General features: G+C 48.1%; 1 protein-coding gene across 4 annotated transcripts in view; it reads right to left on the bottom strand.

The window, feature by feature from the left end:
• The window catches only part of PRKCH (protein kinase C eta), a 113,383-nt gene that overhangs the window by 24,758 nt on the left and 73,911 nt on the right, over window positions 1-14,714 (bottom strand). The gene's annotated exons all lie outside the window — the stretch shown is intronic.

Raw genomic sequence — 14,714 nt, 5'->3', positions numbered from 1 at the left:
CTGGAGATGCCAGGACTTGAACCCGGCACCTCCTGCCTGCATTGCAGATGCCCTGTCTCTGAGCCATCAGGCAAGTCTGAAGTGTGTAACAATGGCAAGTGTGGAGATCTGAGCATAGAGCGCCATATGTCAGATTGTGCCAGACTGTTCTTTGCTGCTTGTTGCTTCTTGCCTCCTCCGCATGTCAAACCATCGCTCCTTGATGTGGAAACGCTTTTGGAAATGTGCGCTGTGAGATGCCACCCTTCAGAGGTGCCAAAAAAGTGACTCACTCCTATTACTGAGTTGCGAGAGGCAGCTCAGAAGAGAGAATCATGCCAGGGAGTTACAGTGCGATCCTAGGCAGGCCTACTCAGAAGTAATCCCTATGGGCTTCAATGGGGCTCCAGAGAGTGTAGAACTCTGACTACCATCACCCCGGCTCTCCGGACAAGCTGGCTAGAGATGATGGGAGTTGGAGTCCAACAATTTCTGGATGACACTGCAGCTGTGTTGACCTTTCAAGCAATCTGAGACCATGCCAACCTGCCTGTCTCTGCTCCTCCCTCTTCTTGCAGTCCATGGGACTCTCAAGAGTCTCCTCCAGCGCCATAATTCAAAAGCATCCATTCTTTCTTCTTTATGGTCCAGCTCTCACTTTCATACATCACTACTGGGAAAACCATAGCTTTAACTATACAGACCTTTGTTGGCAAGGTGATGTCTCTGCTTTTTAAGATGCTGTCTAGGTTTGTCATCGCTTTTCTCTGAAGAAGCAGGCGTCTTTTAATTTCGTGACTTCTGTCACCATCTGCAGTGATCATGGAGCTCAAGAAAGTAGAATCTCTCACTGCCTCCATTTCTTCACCTTCTATTTGCCAGGAGATGATGGGACCAGTGGCCATGAACTTCGTTTTTTTGATGTTGAGCTTCAGACCATATTTTGCGCTCTCCTCTTTCACCCTCATTAAAAGGTGCTTTAATTCCTCCTCACTTTCTGCCATCAAGGTTGTGTCACCTGCATACCTGATAGGTACCTAGGAGCACACAAAACTGCCTTATGATGTCAGCCCATTGGTTCAGCCAGCCAGCGCTGTCTGCCCCGGGGGCAGCCAATGTGATGACCTCCACACTGGCAGACTACAACTCCCAGCATCCCTAGTCAGCATGACCAACGGTCAAGAATGATGGGAGCTGTAGAATATCTGGGGAGGGAACACACCACATTGACCAATCCTGGTTCTCGGCTGACTAGCAGGAGCTACCTAAGGTACAGATGCTGCAGAACCTCTGATGGGAAATTGACAATTGAACCCAGGACCTCGCATGGGCAAAGCCTGTTCTCTCAGTCAGGCTGAGCTTTGGCCTCTTTTTAACCCTGCCCCAAGCCAAGCGTTCTGCAGTTTGCCAGCTGGCAGGGGAAAGGTCAGCGGCATTGGAAAAGCCACCTTTCCAAGATGTTCACAGACGCACACGCACATTTCCCAGGAAACAGATTACTCAGCTGTATTTACAGTAACTGTGGATCGTCAGCAGATCACAAGGTCCGGGGGGAAGGGAGATGGACCAGGAACCCTTTCCACTTGTGACTCAGACACCGGCTCTGTGATACAACTATTCTTGCAATGCCAAAGGAGGCTTCAAATCCTCCACTTCTCTTTACCAGCTTCTTCCCCCACAATCATGGTTTCCAAAGCACTCATCAGTGGGCACACCGAAAGGTTTCCACCAGGACGCCCGACACACATTTGAAGCACGCGACTTCCCCAAGGAATTCTGGGAAGTGTAGTTTTCCAAAGGGTGCTGGGGCTTGTAGCTCTGAAAGGAGGGAAACTACAGTTCCCAGGATTCTTCAGGGGGAATCACATGCTTCAAATGTGTGTTGGATGCGCTTTAAATGCATGCAGTGGATCTGCTCTTAGTGATGCTCTTCCAGCTGAAATGCTAAAATCAACATCATCCAGGGGCGGAGGAAGGGGGGTGCAGTGGGGGCAGCCCACCCCGGGTGTCATCACTGAGGGGGGTTCAGTGCACTGCCTGCCCACGACTCCCAAGCCGTCGGGGGGAAGGCTTGCCGGCAGCCTTCCCCCCTTCCCCCTTCATTTTGACAGCTCGGGGGAGGCTTGGGAGTTGCAGGCCGGCAGTGCGCCATGGCCCCCCACTCCTGGGCTGTTTCCTGGGGGGGGGAGCCTCCTCCGAGCTGTCAAATGGAAGAGGGAAGGGAGGAAGGCTGCTGGCAAAGCGGTGTGGCTCCAACCCTAACCCGCCCAGGAAGCAGCCTGCCATGGGCGGCTCGCTCCTTGCCCATGGGCGTCTCAGCCCCTGGGACGCTCTCCGCGGCACCCCTGGGGGTGCTGGCCCTGCCCCCGTGGCCCCACCCCCGGGTGCACGCTCCAGGTGCTGGAACAGCTAGCTCTGCTTCTGACACCATCCAGGGCACTTGTGGACTGTCGCAATTTTTGAGTGGGATTCGGTCACATACCGGCAAATCAAGTCTGTGGATTAAAGCAGACTGAGAGCTCTTGAGCAACAAACCCACTTCCCCAAAAGACCAGACTTTTTTTCCCCCCAAGAGGGAAAGCAATGGGGGGGATGCACTGGGAAAGTGTGGGGCAATTCTTGCTTTGAAGCAACCTCGTCTAGTCTCTCTGCGCACAAATTGGAGCGAAGAAGCCTCATTAAAAACAGCCAGCTTGCCTAATCTCCCTGCAGACAAACCAGGACGGATGCTCCGTAAACATGGCCGCTGGAAGCAACCCTAGATGGCTGTTCTCTGAATATTAAGAACCAAACTATATGGCATGCTTTGAGATTTGGGATTGCATCTCCTGCCTTAACAAAAAACTGAAATGCAGCTGGGTGGCTCATTATGCCCCACTCAGCGGCCTCATACGTGGTCGGGGAAAACCCAAGAATCTTCAATGATTTAAATAGCCCTAATTTTTAAGCCAAGGCACCTTGGCTTAAACAAAACAGTGGGTGGCTAAGCAAAACAAAACAGTGGCTGGCTTATATGTGCACGAGGCTATAAGGAGCTGCCACAAACCAGGTCGAACCATTTGCTCCAGCAAGTTCAGTATCACCTACTCCAGCCACTTGAATGTTCTTATTCCAATCTACCACTTGAGATCTGGGAGAATTACAGGTATGTGGTGAAAGGCTTAGTCAAGGTCCAGTCTACGGGTGATCAAAGTCCTGGCAGAGGATGTCGGGACCGGGGGCAAGATGGCGGGGTGGGAGCAGGAATGAGAGTCCAGAAGCCAGGGGTCTGAGGGTCAGGAAGCAGGGAGTCACGAAGTCAAGGGTCTGAGGGTCGAGAAGCAAGGAGTCATGAAGTCAGGGGTCCAAGGATCAAGAAGGAAGGAGTCACAAAGTCAGGGGTCCGAGGATCAAGAAGGATCAAGAAGGAAGGAGTCATGAAGTCAGGGGTCCAAGGATCAAGTATCAATGAGTCAAACGCAGCAAGGCAGCAAACGTGTTGCTGTGGTAAAGAGCTGAAGGGAAATGCTGACCTTATATCCCTTCCCAGCTCTTGCCACCAGGTGCAGTGAGTTACCAAGCAGCCTCACCTGTGAGGCCACGTCTTGCCTCTCCAGAACAAACTTAGGAAGGCCCCAGTCCTGCGAAGCCCTACTGGTCACAGGGCCTGGCTCCTGCACACACTCCTGACAAGACGGTTCTTCCAAACTATTATATGAACCTCAGCCTTCCACCCTTCAGGGCCTCTTCATCTCTCCTTCCAGCCCATTTTCTCTCACAGTTTGTCTTCCCCTTCCAGCTCCTCACCCATGACGTGTTTTTCTCACGCTCACCCTCTAGATCAGGCAGATGTTTTGGGGCTACAACTCTCTGCTAAAGTTGTGAATATGGCAGGAATTCTAACATTTTGGTCACGTCCACAGAATGGAAGATGGCAGGAGCCTCAAGGACGTGCTCTACGGGGAGCTGGCTCCAGGCACCAGGCCTGTTGGCAAACCAACTGTGTTACAAAGATGTCGGCAAACATGACATGAAGGCTGACAACATCAACCCTGCCGTGTGGGGAATCCCTTGCAGATGACCGCAGTGCCTGGAGACAGATGGTCAGGTTCTGCATCCACCGCAGTGACCTTGGGGAGGAGCGCAGAGAGAAGAATTACCCGGATATTTGTTGGATGTCAAACTCAAACTCAATTACCCGGATATTTTTTGGATGTCAAACTCAGCCAAGAGCATAAGGTCAAACAGATTCCTCACTGGCCTTGCAGACAACTTCATTGTCCAGAAAGTGGGAGAAGCAACAAGAGGAACAGCCATTTTAGATCTGGTCCTAACCAATGTTGATGACCTGGTTAGTGGGGTAGAAGTGGAAGGATCATTAGGCACGAGTGATCATGCTCTTCTGAAGTTTACTATACAGCGGAAAGGAGCAGCCAAGCATACTAGGACTCAATTTCTTGACTTTAAGAAAGCCGACTTCATAAAACTTAGGGAAGTGCTGGGTGAAATCCCATGGACAGTAATACTAAAAGTTCATGATGGCTGGGAGTTTGTTAAGAGGGAGATAGTAAAAGCACAACGTCAGGCAATACCAATGAGACGGAAACATGGAAGGTGCCTAAAGAAGCCAGGGTGGCTATCTAAAGAACTTTTAACTGAGTTAAGATTAAAAAAGGATGTGTACAAAAAATGGAAAAGGGGGAAACCACCAAAGAGGAATTCAAACAACTAGCCAGCACGTGTAGACACAAAGTCAGAAAAGCTAAAGCACAGAATGAACTCAGGCTTGCTAGAGAGGTTAAAAGCAACCAAAAAGGCTTTTATGGGTATGTTCGTAGCAAAAGGAAGAACAAAGAAACAGTGGGGTCACTCAGAGGAGAAGATGGTGAAATGCAAACAGGGGACACAGAAAGGGCTGAACTCCTCAATGCCTTCTTTGCCTCAGTCTTCTCCGATAAAGAAAACAATGCCCGACCTGAAGAATTTAAAGCAAATGATTCAGCAAAGGAAACACAGCCCAGAATAACTAAGGAGATAGTACAAGACTACTTGGCTAGTTTAGATGTATTCAAGTCTCCAGGGCCAGATGAACTGCATCCAAGAGTATTAAAAGAACTGGCAGATGTGATCTCAGAACCACTGGCAGCCATCTTTGAGAATTCCTGGAGAACAGGCGAAGTCCCGGCAGACTGGAGGAGGGCAAATGTTGTCCCTATTTTCAAAAAGGGGAAAAGAGAGGACCCAAATAATTACCGCCCAGTCAGTCTGACATCAATACCAGGGAAGATTCTGGAGCAGATCATTAAGCAAACAGTCTGTGAGCACCTAGAAAGGAATGCTGTGATCACCAATAGTCAGCATGGATTTCTGAAAAATAAGTCATGTCAGACTAACCTGATCTCATTTTTTGACAGAATTACAAGCCTGGTAGATGAAGGGAACACAGTGGATGCAGCCTACCTTGATTTCAGCAAGGCATTTGACAAGGTGCCCCATGATATTCTTGTAAAGAAGCTGGTAAAATGCGGTCTTGACTATGCTACCACTCAGTGGATTTGTAACTGGCTGACTGACCGAACCCAAAGGGTGCTCATCAATGGTTCCTCTTCATCCTGGAGAAGAGTGACTAGCGGGGTGCCACAGGGTTCTGTCTTGGGCCCGGTCTTATTCAACATCTTTATCAACGACTTGGATGATGGACTCAAGGGCATCCTGATCAAATTTGCAGATGACACCAAACTGGGAGGGGTGGCTAACACCCCAGAGGACAGGATCACACTTCAAAACGACCTTGACAGATTAGAGAACTGGGCCAAAACAAACAAGATGAATTTTAACAGGGAGAAATGTAAAGTATTGCACTTGGGCAAAAAAAATGAGAGGCACAAATACAAGATGGGTGACACCTGGCTTGAGAGCAGTACATGTGAAAAGGATCTAGGAGTCTTGGTTGACCACAAACTTGACATGAGCCAACAGTGTGACGCGGCAGCTAAAAAAGCCAATGCAATTCTGGGCTGCATCAATAGGAGTATAGCATCTAGATCAAGGGAAGTAATAGTGCCACTGTATTCTGCTCTGGTCAGACCTCACCTGGAGTACTGTGTCCAGTTCTGGGCACCACAGTTCAAGAAGGACACTGACAAACTGGAACGCGTCCAGAGGAGGGCAACCAAAATGGTCAAAGGCCTGGAAACGATGCCTTATGAGGGAGCTGGGCTAAGGGAGCTGGGCATGTTTAGCCTGGAGAAGAGGAGGTTAACGGGTGATATGATAGCCATGTTCAAATATATAAAAGGATGTCACATAGAGGAGGGAGAAAGGTTGTTTTCTGCTGCTCCAGAGAAGCGGACACGGAGCAATGGATCCAAACTACAAGAAAGAAGATTCCACCTAAACATTAGGGAGAACTTCCTGACAGTAAGAGCTGTTCGACAGAGACTCTCCTCCCTTGAAGAGAGGGGAGTGGTTGTGGGCGGGAGCCCAAGCACCGCCCCTAGCAGGGGGCATTAGCCCCCTGCCTCCTCCTCTCACCTGGCTGGCGCCCACGCCCCCTTGGCAGGCATCCAACCAGGTGCCTTCGAGGGGGCGTGTTCAGCAGCCTTTTGCGGCGGTGCCAGCCTCTCCTCGGCCTCATTCTTCTTGTCCTTGTGTATTTATTTCACATCGCGGGGGTCGGGTCCTCGAACCACAATGGAATTTGCTGCCAAGGAGTGTGGTGGAGTCTCCTTCTTTGGAGGTCTTTAAGCAGAGGCTTGACAACCATATGTCAGGAGTGCTCTGATGGTGTTTCCTGCTTGGCAGGGGGTTGGACTCGATGGCCCTTGTGGTCTCTTCCAACTCTATGATTCTATGATTCTAAGAAATGCCATGGTGCATCTGCAGCAGCACAACCGGACGCCTTCATCTGCCTCAGCTGCAACAGAACATGTCTCTCCCATATCGGTCTCTACAGCCACTGCAGGCACTGCAACCTTCCAACACCTCCATTGTCTCCCAAGACAGATGGATGCATATGCCCAAGAGCTGAGCTGGCTGGGGACCCTTCCTGTGCTTAGGAAAAGGCAACCAGCAGCTGACCAGGTAAGAGCCTTCAGCCTCTGAGCCAGCACGACCCACCAAGGGTGTGAACCCTGCTTCTCCTAAGCTTCCTCTTCCACAGTAAGCTCTGCGAGACTTGCTGTGCTCTGCCAGCCACGTCCAAGGCGCTTATGACCCAGAAGGGCTATTAAAACAGAACATGCCCAAACAAGGGAGGGTGAGCATTAAAAGACTAAGCGGAATAAGGGAAGGCTCAGGTGGTGCCAAGTGCTTAAGAGGAGCCTGCCAGGGCAGGTGAGAGGGCTGAGCTGGAGCAGAGGAAGGCGGCCAGGCGGGCAGAAGAATATTAGGAGTGGCGTAAACATTTTTCAGAGCAATAGAAGGAGACAAATTCAGATTGCAAGACAAGCCCAAAGAGCCTCTTTGGTGCTGGTTTTTCTAAAGCGGCAAAAGAAGAGGTGCTCATGGGAGCCAGAATGAGTGCGGTGCCAACCTCACGCCTCCTCCTCCTCCTCCTCCTCCCCAAAGCCACTGTATTACATGCCAGCTTTCAACTCAGCCACCGATTCACACATGTTGAAGCCTGTGTGGAAAACTATAACCTGGAAACATTTGCAGCTATCAGCCTCCGGACTAACAAGGGCTGGAAACGTCGTAGGAATCTTGAGACACGAAGGGGAAAAAACTCATCACTCTTCAAACGACCCAAAATGTCCCTCTGTAGTCATTATTGACATTTATTAAGGACTGGAAGCTTCTTGTGGACTATTTGCATGAAAGAGAAAATATAATATCTGGATTTGAAGATTGAAAAAATACTGGCTTGTGGAAAATAGAATAGTTGGATATCAGTTTGAGTGAATACTTTGAGCAAGTTGCTATAGATAGAAAACCAGAAGTCTTTTCATCTTTTTCTCTTTTCTCTCTCTTTCCCCCCTCGTCTTGTCTTGTCTTGTCTTTTCTTGTCTTTTCTTTTCTTTTCTTTTCTTTTCTTTTCTTTTCTTTTCTTTTCTTTTCCCTTTCTCCTTTATCTTTGCTCCTGTTTCTTTTTTGATTAGATTTTTTAAACATTTCTTTTATTCTGGTGTATTATAAAAAGATACTTTGTACTGGGTATGTATATCTTTTGGTAAGTATGAATAAGAATAAAAAAATGTTAGGAGGCCAAAATGTACCTCTCTGGTTTTTTCACTGTTCAAATTATATATTACATTCCACTCTCACCAGTTTGTTCCACAGGACAAACTGGGGTGGGGTGCTCTCCACCCTAGGTCCTGAGTGGAGTCACTCAGAACAGATAAAATAAAGTATTTTTTTTACACAGTACATAGTTAAACTCTGGAACTCACAGTGATGGCCGCCAACTCAGCTGGCTATAAAAGAGGATTGGACAAATTCATGGGGGAGACAGCTTCTTGGGGTATCCAGGCTTCCTCATCCAACCCATCTCCTCCCTGCCAAAATCACACCCTCTTCAAACTAGTGTAATTTGGTTTGGTTTAGCCCAAGCAATATTTCCCCTCCTGGGCTGAGACAGCCTACGATCCGTAGCAGATCCGTATCTCCGGGCCTGGCAGGGCCATCTTTACCCAGGGGTGCAAGGGGTGTGGGGCACCCGGGCGCTGAATTCTGGGGGGTGCCAGGCGCCAGCTGGTGAAGCCGCCTAAGCTCTTAACTATTTACCTGTTATGAAATAATAAATAATTTTGATCAAGCTAGAAAAACAAAATACATATACAGTGGTACCTCAGGTTACAGACGCTTCAGGTTACAGACTCCGCTAACCCAGAAATATTACCTCGGGTTAAGAACTTTGCTTCAGGATGAGAACAGAAATCGTGCAGCGGTGGCGCAGCGGGAGGCCCCATTAGCTAAAGTGGTACCTCAGGTTAAGAACAGTTTCAGGTTAAGAACGGACCTCCAGAACAAATTAAGCTCTTAACCCAAGGTACCACTGTATACCTAGGTATTACCGAAATGTATACCTACTGTTTCACTACAGGACTTTTGACTTTGTGCGCTCATTTACCAAACACGTGCCACGCCAGCGGCAGCACTTGTCACTCAGAATGGCGGCGCTTGTCATTCACAACGGTGCAGTGCACGCGAAATTAACTCTTCCATCAAAATAATATGTCTCGTATTGTATTGAGCTGCTATGTGGCAGCAGGGTCAGCGGCACCTTTGACATGACTGATGTATCTCCTACTTAGGTGCCTAAATAATACTTATAAGTTTAAGTGGTGTTGTACACTTAAGTATAAGTGTATTGTAAATAAATGAGCAAATAAAAAAGTTTGTTTAGTTTCCATCCCTTCTTTCGTAAACAAGAGATAAGGCGTAAGCATAATAAAAGTTAATTTGGGGGCTAAACTAAATTTGGGGGTTCTGGGCGGATCTTTGTACCCTGGTGGCACGTATGCTAAAGATAGTGATAGGGCCTGGTATGGAATTTCTTGAAATCAGGGTTATTTACTTCTGAGTAAACATGTATCAGATCGGACTGCTAAGTCAGCTCCCTCATTTGCAACCAAAGGGGATTGGAAGCAAGATTACTGTTGTCATTTTAAACAGAAAAAATGACTGAATAAATTCAGGGAAAAGATTTCGCAAACACACTTCCTGCCTCTCATTTAATATCTTTTTCTTACGAACTGCCTTTCCCCGAGCAGAAAGAAACCCACAACTGTGTCCTATCTGCCCTTTATTACAAATCTTCTGCCTTAAAAAAGAACCCACACACAACAACAACCGCCAGGATTATTATATAAGGCACCTTCTAAATGTCAGCAGCTGCAGCTTAGCCATCAAGTTTATGAACTTGTTGATAAAAAGTCCTGTATAATGTCCTGTATTAAAAAAAGCTATAAAAGAAGAAGGAGAAGAGAATAAACCCCGAAGCCCTGAGATCAATGAGCGGGATCATGCCAGGTCGTATAATAAACTTTGCGAGGAAGGCAAGCTAGCTTGTAAACCTCAGTCGGGAGGAGATAACCATTCAAGGCAAGAGGTTAAGGCGAGATGTGAGCCCTGCCAACTCACAAAATGCAGGAACAAAACATGAGGAAACTTTTTGAATCTTTTTTAAAGCGTGCAAATCAAGGTCATAACTATAACCACCATTTCGCTGGTAGATTAATCTGCTAAAAGTTGAGTGGGTGGGAGCCCATTTTAGAATCTAGTATTGTAGAGTTGGAAGGGACCCCGAAAGCCATCTAGTCTAACCCCCTGCAATGGTGGAATCTCAACTAGATCATCCAGGACAGATGGCCATGTTGAATGGTTTCTTTAAATGTAAAGGTTCATCACTGTTCCACCCAATGTATATGTCTTTAAGGGGCCAGAGCAAGATAATGAGACCCAGCTTTACAGCTGTGAAACATAGCAGGTGCTGCTGAGTTGTATTGATTAAGCTGTGTTGGTAATTGGGTGTAGTATATAAGGAGCAGCACCTAGCTCTCCCCTTACCCTGGGGGATGGGTTGGTGGTTGGATCTGGTTTGTTGATGTATTTAGTGTAAATGGAGTTTTTGTTTTTCTTATTAAAACCTTCTTTAAGTACTTTTTGAGTCCCTTTTTAATGCATGGTCTCCCCAGCAAGCTCTCTGCAGCGTTACTAAACTGCAAATAGCCAACAGGCCATCCAACCTCTGCTTTAAAACTTCCAAGGGAGGAGAGTCCTCCACCTCTCGAGGGAGACCGTTCCACTGTCAAACAGCTCTTGCCATCAGAAAGTTCTTCCTAACATTTACAGTAGTCAGAATCTCTTTCTTTGACATTTGAAGCCATTGGCTTCGGTCTTATCCTTCTTCAGCAGCAGAAAACAAGCTTGCTTCACTAAATCAACCCAGCCAGATAGAATCATAGAATCATAGAGTTGGAAGAGACCACAAGGGCCATCGAGTCCAACCCCCTGACAAGCAGGAAATACCATCAGAGCACTTCTGACATATGGTTGTCAAGCCTCTGCTTAAAGACCTCCAAAGAAGGAGACTCCACCACACTCCTTGGCAAGGTAATATTATTATTATTATTATTATTATTATTATTATTATTATTATTATTAATTTATTTATACCCTGCCCTTCTTGCTGGGTTTCCCCAGCCACTCTGGGTGGCTTCCAACAGAATATTAAAATACAATAGTCTACTAAACATTAAAAGCTTCCCTAAACAGGGCTGTCTTCAGATGTCTTCTAAAAGTCTGGTACAGTGGTACCTTGGGATGTGAACGGGATCCATTCTGGAGCCCCATTCGCATTCTGAAGCGAACGCAACCCGCGTCCGCGCATCTGTGCGGGGGCGGGTTGCATTTTGCCGCTTCCGCGCATGCGCTCGACGTCATTTTGACCGTCGGTGCATGCGCAAGCGGCGAAACGCTCCGTTACTTCCGGGTCACCGCGGAGCGCAACCCAAAAATACTTAACTTGAAGCACATTTATCCCGAGGTATGACTGTAGTTGTTTTTCTCTTTGACATCTGGTGAGAGGGCGTTCCATGGGGCGGGTGCCACTACCGAGAAGGCCCTCTGCCTGGTTCCCTGTAGCTTCGCTTCTCACAGTGAGGGAACCGCCAGAAGGTCCTCGGCGCTGGACCTCAGTGTCCAGGCAGAACGATGTGGGTGGAGATGCTCCTTCAGGTATACTGGGCCGAGGCCGTTTAGGGCTTTAAAGGTCAGCACCTTCTTCTTCTTCTTCTTCTTCTTCTTCTTCTTCTTCTTCTTCTTCTTCTTCTTCTTCTTCTTACTACTGCTACTACTACAAAAAGTTACAGGATTTCGGACATTTGGGATTGGAAACGATTCCTGCATTGCAGGTGGTTGGACTAGATGACCCTCAGGGTCCCTTCCAACTCTACAATTCTATGATTCTAGAAGCACGAAGTCTGCCCCAAAGCAGGCCAAGACCACCATGAGTGCAAATCATGGATGCACAAGAAAAGGAAGTCTGGAGGGGTCCTACCCCTGACACCTGACCCTACAACCTCCCCACCTGCCTCATTCACTCTCAGGCAATTCCACAGCTGTTTTCCAAACCAAGACAACCAGCTACCTATCTCTCCTGCCTTCAGAATGGCTTAATATCTGGATGTGTGTTTGTTTCTGGGTGTGCATTAAACTGTAATATGAGGGCCCGTTTCTCCGCAAGATCAGCCTGCTGCCATCAGTTTCCCTTCGAATATTTATTGTGACACTTGGCGCCAGTGTGTGTGTTTGTTGTCTGCATGCGCTGAAGGGCTCCTAGACATAAGATAATTTATTCCACAGTCTCTGGGAGAATACATTCACGAGCAGGCAGAAGCCTGGGGGTGCTCCGATCGGTGTAAACAGATCTCTTCGGAGGACTGATTGAATGTCAATGGCTGTCGCTCGTCGCTGTTTAAAACAGGGTCTCGGTTGCGTAACCATTTGGCGTCTCCTCTCCTTCGGGCTTTGGCATCAAGCGCGAGAGGGGAAGTGAGAACGAGAGGCGAGTGCTGTATTAACAGGACATTTCTTCCTTCCTTTCGCCTTGCCAGAGGGGGCCTGTGCCCGCAGCAATCAGCTTTTGCTTCCATATTTACAGGCAAAATGTTATGCTGGAGTGGGAGAGTTATTTATGCAATTTCCCTGGTAAAAACAGTCTCAGAGTTTGGCTGCTATGAGAGTGTTGCGGCGCCTGCCTGAGACGCAGAAGGGAGGAAGATTTGTATGGCCAACAACACTTTTCCAGTGAAAATGTGGACATGCTTGCATTCCTGAAAGGCCCCGACTCTCGCACCTGATCTCTTGCCCCTTGCGGCTCCTCGTGGTCTTTTCTCTAAGGCTCTCTGTGTTGCATTCATCCAGTCTGCAAACATCTCTCATGTTTTTTCACTCAAATATACTAGTCTCAACTAGAGCCAGGGCCTTCTCAACACTGGCTCCGGCCTGGTGGGACGCTCTGTCTCATGAGACCAGGGCCCTGCAGGATCTGATTTCTTTCCGCAGGGCCTGTAAGACAGAATTGTTCCGCCTGGCCTTTGGCTTGGAATCAACTTGATCCCCTCCCCCTCTTTCTTTTTTTCCTTTCTCCTTCTGTGTTGGAACTCCTATTTGGGGACTTCCCTGGCTTTTTTCTGGCCCACGTAGGACCAGTCTGGATATTTAGCCTTGGTAGACTTGATGTTTTCATCCCCCCAAAAGTTTTTGATTTGAGTTTCCATTGAAATGAGGCTGCATTTTAATGTTTTAATGTATTTTAATCTTGTTTTTTAAGTTGTATTTCAATCAATTTGTTTTTATATCTGTTGTTAGCCGCCCTGAGGCCGGTCTTGGCTGGGGAGGACAGGGTATAAATAATAATAATAATAATAATAATAATAATAATAATAATAATAAATTCTAAAAACATCACTGTCCTTGAACAAAGATGGGCAACCTTTGGTCCAGGGACTAAATATGACCCTCCAGACCTCTCTGCCTGACCCTGGGGACTTTCCGCAGGCCACACAGCCTTCTGAGTCACGCCTCTTACCACCCCTGATTCACACCCTCACTGAATATTTGTGCCTGTCTAGGATCACAGAATCATCTAGTCCAGGGGTTGGCAAGGCTTACCTTGCCTGGGCCAGTTCACTGCCGTGGAGCCCCCTCTGTGGGCCAGATTGTGGGCATGCGTAAGCGCGCGCCCACAATTTCTGGTGTCTGTGTCTGCGCAGACGCAATTTTCGGCTTCTGCACAGATGCAATTTTTGGCGCCGCCAAAGTGAGTCCCCGCGCCGTGCTGCGTCGGTTTAGCACAGCGCGCAGGGACTCGCTGAGCAGGTGGCTCAGTTCGGAGGTGGCTCGTGGGCCGGTAAAATGACCCCTGTGGGCTGCTTGTGGCCCATGGGCCTTAGGTTGCCGACCCCTGATCTAGTCCGACCCCCTGCAATGCAGGAATCAAACCTCTGGTCTCCCATCCGATTTGAGACCCTGCTTGACCCTGTTTATTTTTGCAAACTCGCTGTGCCCTTGAATTCTGACAATGTTTATGATGCCCATGCAGGCCGAGGAATATGCCAGCCTTAAAAAGCTGTCAAAGTCTCTTCCTCTCCAGGGTTTGCCCCAAACAAGTGGAGACCGTGCCTGCAGGAAGCCAACCTCTCCTCCGTCCTTTTCATGCCTCTTTTGATTCTGCAAGACCGGGGGGAGTGGACCTTGTTGCAGCAGGAAGGCAAGACACCATGACACCAGCAGGACTCGTCTCTGCCTCTTGGCCTCCCTCCTCTCCTGCTTCTGCCTCTGATTTTGGACTTCTCTCTGCCACCGATTCTCCCATCTCACCGTTGATTGAATCTTTTGAGGAGTTGGAGATGGTGTTTATAAGTGGTCCATGTTTCACAAGAGTACAGTAAGGTTGGTAGGACGATAGCTTCAAGAAAAAAGCTGGCAGCAGGTGTTGGGCCGTGAGCCAGTAAAAAGGTGAATTGGGGAGGGTGTTTGTTTTCCCCACATACTGCTATATGGCTGAAAAAGTGGCACCTACTGACATTTCCCTGTGAGGCTGCTTTTATTGATTTTATTGTTCTAAAAAGAGAAGGAGGCATAGAATCATAGATTTGGAAGGGGCCTCGAGGGTCATCTTGTCCAAACCCCTGCAATGCAGGAATCTTTTGCCCAGTGTGGGGCTCAGACCCACGGCCCTGAGATTAAGAGTCTCGTGCTTTACTGATTGTGCTATCCCAGGTCTATTCTTTTGGGGGGGGTTTTTTAAT

The sequence above is a fragment of the Podarcis pityusensis genome, assembly GCF_964106645.2.
Source record: "Podarcis pityusensis genome assembly, chromosome: 1".
Taxonomy (NCBI): domain Eukaryota; kingdom Metazoa; phylum Chordata; class Lepidosauria; order Squamata; family Lacertidae; genus Podarcis; species Podarcis pityusensis.
This window is presented reverse-complemented; position numbering and strand designations above follow the sequence as displayed.